The sequence below is a fragment of the Nyctereutes procyonoides genome, unplaced genomic scaffold (genome assembly GCF_905146905.1).
Source record: "Nyctereutes procyonoides isolate TBG_1078 unplaced genomic scaffold, NYPRO_anot_genome, whole genome shotgun sequence".
Classification (NCBI taxonomy): domain Eukaryota; kingdom Metazoa; phylum Chordata; class Mammalia; order Carnivora; family Canidae; genus Nyctereutes; species Nyctereutes procyonoides.
Window position 1 is genome coordinate 2,735,789 of NW_026575042.1, and position 4,492 is coordinate 2,740,280.

Below are 4,492 nucleotides of genomic sequence, written 5' to 3' on the forward strand. Positions count from 1 at the left end.
CTCGTGTTTTGGAGATCTCTTGGATATGATTGTCTGGAAAATCCAGGCCAAAAGCAAATCCTAGTGGTAGCTAATATGGTCTTAAGAAAAAAGCCCCTGTGTCATTTGAGGGTAGGGTAGGGTGTAGGAAGGACAGATGAGCAAGAGGGAGAATTATAAAGGCTGGGTATTCACATCAGCAAACTCTAGCTCCCTTTACCCATTCAGCCAACAGACTCTGAGCATGTTACACACTGAGCACAGCACAGCCACAAGAGAAGGGGACACAGTCCTCGCCCTCCTGAAACTCAGTCTCACAGGAATTCATGGCAGGTTGATTGCCTTCAATGAAGAAGGATCTAGTAGTGATGATATATTGCCTGACTAAGCCAATCGAAGCCTCCCCAGTTGGGTGAACTGGAGAATAGGTTAAAGGTGATCAGCAGTGACACAACCACCACATAATTTTGCCTTTTTCTTAGAAGATCTAGATAATTTCCAATGATGTTTTCTTTTGGTGGTGGGTATCTGACTTTGTCAGACCCAATACCTACACTGCCAGAGCTTCCACCACCGCTCACTTTGCTGTTGGAAATCCTGAGTCTCACTTTTGCCAAGTGAGGTACTCAGGGATCTGCACAAATTCCTTCTCCTGAATACTGTTATCTTAATTTCCATTCAGAAGGGGAGAAAAGGTTGAACATGCCACTCTGTTTGGCTCCAAAAAATAGAATTAAAGGTGCCACTACATAATTTGCATGCACTTCCACAATTATTCACCTTATTGTCTTATTAAGTGACTCTCTCTTTTGCTGGATATAATTTGAAGCATCTCAGACCCCAGACTTCATAAATATTCTTTAGAAAGAAACCACTGGCCCCAGTCAAGGGATTAAGTATCTTGAGTGCAATTTGGTTATTCTGAAATTCTTTTAGCATGTTTTCAATCCAGTCAATGTTTCCATCATCTCTGCTGCAATGATTTTCTTCACTATTCTGATCTTTCCTTGTATTTTGTTCTTAGGTAAATAAAAGAAAATCCTTATATCCCCTATTAGAGTTTCAATCCTGGTGTCTTTTTCCCTTCTGGAGAGTTCCTTTAAATGGACTGTGGACTAATCTGAAACAGGGATTTAAACAAAACAAAACAGAGTATCATGCATAGGCAAAGGCCCCGGTGAGCACAAAATTGAGATCAGTAATGCCATTCTCAGCCCTTCTTCCATGCTCATGTCTCAACTCCCCACAACCTTTCCTGGCACCAGTATGCATTCTCTAGGATTCCCTCAGCAGTGTGGACAGATGCATTTTTGCTTCCTCGATTATGGATCTCCACTCCTCTCAGTGACTTGGGTGGAAAAGAGCCAGATGCAGGCCCTCCTTGGTGATGAGGCACTCCATGCTGTGCTTGGAAGGTAGCAGTGGAATATTGCTGATTCCAGTTCCTACCAGCATCACTGCAGGAGGCTGGCCTGGCAGACTAAAAGCACTAGACTGGAAGTCAGTGGCTGGGCTTATGAAAGGAACAGGGCTTTTGCTTTTGTTTCAGTGGCCGATGTGTTCTTAGCCTTTGTCTGTCCTCATCATGACTATTCTTGATGTCATAACTTTCCACTTCTTCTTCTGATTAACATCATTTTACCTGGGCATATTGAGGTGCTCAAAAATAATGGCAATGAATTATAACTTTAAACTTCAGTAGAGCAAGACTCAGATTTGTTCGATGGTTTGGGAATCAGCTCTGACTTGTGGTAGCAGGTGTGTCCTTGGGCCTTGCATCTGGTCCCCCCAAACCTCACGTGCAGTTACAGCCCTGGTGAGTTGTGAGTCCCCTTGCTCCTTTGGCCTACAGCATCCCTCCACAAGCTGTGTGCTCTCCACTTCTGTCTCTGGGGCTTCCCTTACCCTAAGATGAGGACCCATATGTGGTATGTAAACAAGTTGTACCAGGTCTGGCTTGCTGAGGAGTGATCTCGGCATCAACCCCTGAGGTTATGGAGGCAGGTAGGGCAGAGGAAGAAATCAGCCATGATGTGGTCTCCAAGAGACCCTGAGTTGAACCTTCAGCGTGCTCTGAAGCTGTGATAGCCCTGCAAGGTTGCCCAATATAGGGGGCTGGGACAGGCTTCTGTGTCCCAGTATTGACAGACTGTGGGCTCCCCTGGAAGGAAGAATGTCCTTGCATGAGGCAGTTTTCCTCTCCGGAGTTATCCCCAGGAATTCTGATAGCTGATGGCCATCTTTAGGCAGCACTACCAGTACTGGGGGAATAAGCCTTCCTCTCTGCTGGGGAATCTGGGGGCATCTCAGCACCCACCATGCACACAGCCCAAACACGCAGGAGAATCAATCCATGGAGGCTAGAAGCTAATGCATAAATGGAGACTCACAGAGGACAGTTCTGAGAAGCATCCTCTAAGCCCCCAAGAGTATCTCCTGGGGTCTTTAACTCCAGTCACTCATAATGATGACCTCAATATGACAATTTTCTAGTGGTTTTTCCTTTCACACTGTCCCACCCTCCCTCACTCCTAATTTTTGGAATCACCTCCCAGAGAAATCAGCTGCACCCAAATCCTTATTTCAGAGTCTACTTTTGGAGTGGGGAGGACCCAGGCTATAACACAGGTCCAGGATGATGTCAATAAAGACTTAGTAATAATGGTGCTTATAGTGTATGACTTTGTGAAAATGCCAAGCTGAGATCTGTCATCAGAGCAATGATTATCAACCATTCTGTTTCTCCAAACTTTCCAAAAAGCTAAAAAGGAAATGGTGATGAGAAGAGGCCAGGAATGACATTGTGAACAAGAATTAAAAGTTGAGGGGCACCTGGGTGGCTCAATCGGTTAAGTATCTGCCTTTGGCTCAGGTCATGATCCCAGGATCCTGGATCCAATCCTGCATCAGGCTCTCTGCTCAGCGGAGAGTCTGCTTCTTCTTCTCCCTCTGCCCCTCCCCACTGCTCATGCGCTCTTGAGCACTCTCTCTCAAATAAATAAATAAATAAAATATTTTTCAAAAAATTACAAGTTAAAGACAAATTGAACTTCATGAATATTTTGAAATTGTGTACAATGAAAGACATAATCAACAGAGCAAAAGGGCAATGCACAGAATAGGCAGAGATACTTGTCAATCATACCTCTGATAAGGGAGTAATATCCAGAATATATAGAATTCCTAAAACTTAACAACAAGAAAACCAAAGAACTTAATTAAAGGTGGGCAAGAGACTTATTCAGACATTTTGCCAAAGAAGATGAAGAGCACATGAAAAGATGCTCAACATCACTGATAATTAGGGAAATGCAAATCAAAACTATAATAAAATACCCCCTAACACCATCAGGATGGCTACCATCAAGACATTAGAAGACAACAACTGTTGGCCAGGATGTGGAGGAAAGGGGATCCTTGTATACTGCTGGTGGGAAGGTAATGGCATAGCTGCTGTGGAAAACAGTGTAGAGGTTCCTCAAAAAATTAAAAATGGAACTACCCTATGACCCAGCAATCCCACTTGCGAGCATGTATCCAAAAAAATTGAAAGCCAAGTGTATAAATGTCAAAAAGATATTTGCATATTCATGTTTTTAGCAGCGTTTTTCACAATAGCCAAAAGGTAGAAACAGCCCAAATGTCCATTGATGGAAGAACAAATAAATAAAACATGGTATATACACACAATGGAATATTATTCAGCCTTAAAAAGAAAGGACATTCTGGAATATGCCACAGTATGGATGAATCTTATGGATATCATAATAAGTGAAATAAGCTAGTCATAAGAAGACAAATATTATTTGGTTCCACTTTATAAAGTGCTTAGAGTAGTCAAAATCATAGTGACAGAAAGTAGAATGGTGGTTGCAAGGGGCTGGGGAGAGGAGGGGAATGGGGTGTTATTGTTTAATAGGTACAGAGTCTTGGTTTCATAAAATGAAAAAAGTTACAGAGATGGATGGTGGTGGTGGTTACACAACAATATCTAATACTACTGAACTTGGACATATTCAAGTATTAAGATGGTAAAGTTTATGTTATGTGTATTTCACCACAACAAAAGAATTGGAAAAAAAAAAATAAGAGTTGAGAAACCAGAGGAGGCAGAGGAAGTGAAAATCCAAAATTGGCTCAGGTTCAAATTGCATCCTACTTATTAGGATTCCTCATGGGCAGCTAATCTCTGTGAGCCTCAAAGGCACCACATCTGTAAAGTGGAAGCAATGACAGAGACCCCCTGATAGTGTTGTTTGAGGGTCATATGAGTGAATAGTCTACCTCCCACTGTGCTTCCTATGGTTTGCCACTTTCAAGCCATGAGATTCTGGGCAAGCCTTTCACTTCTGTGAACCTCAGTTTTCTTACCTGCAAAGTGGAGCTAGTAGAGAGTATCTCTGTAACCTGAGCATTCATTGAGCCCTCAGAGGAATAGGGTTTCATGGTGAGCAGAAGTGAACATACGGATCAAAAAGCCACTTCTCAGTGATCAGCTATGAAAGCGATTCCT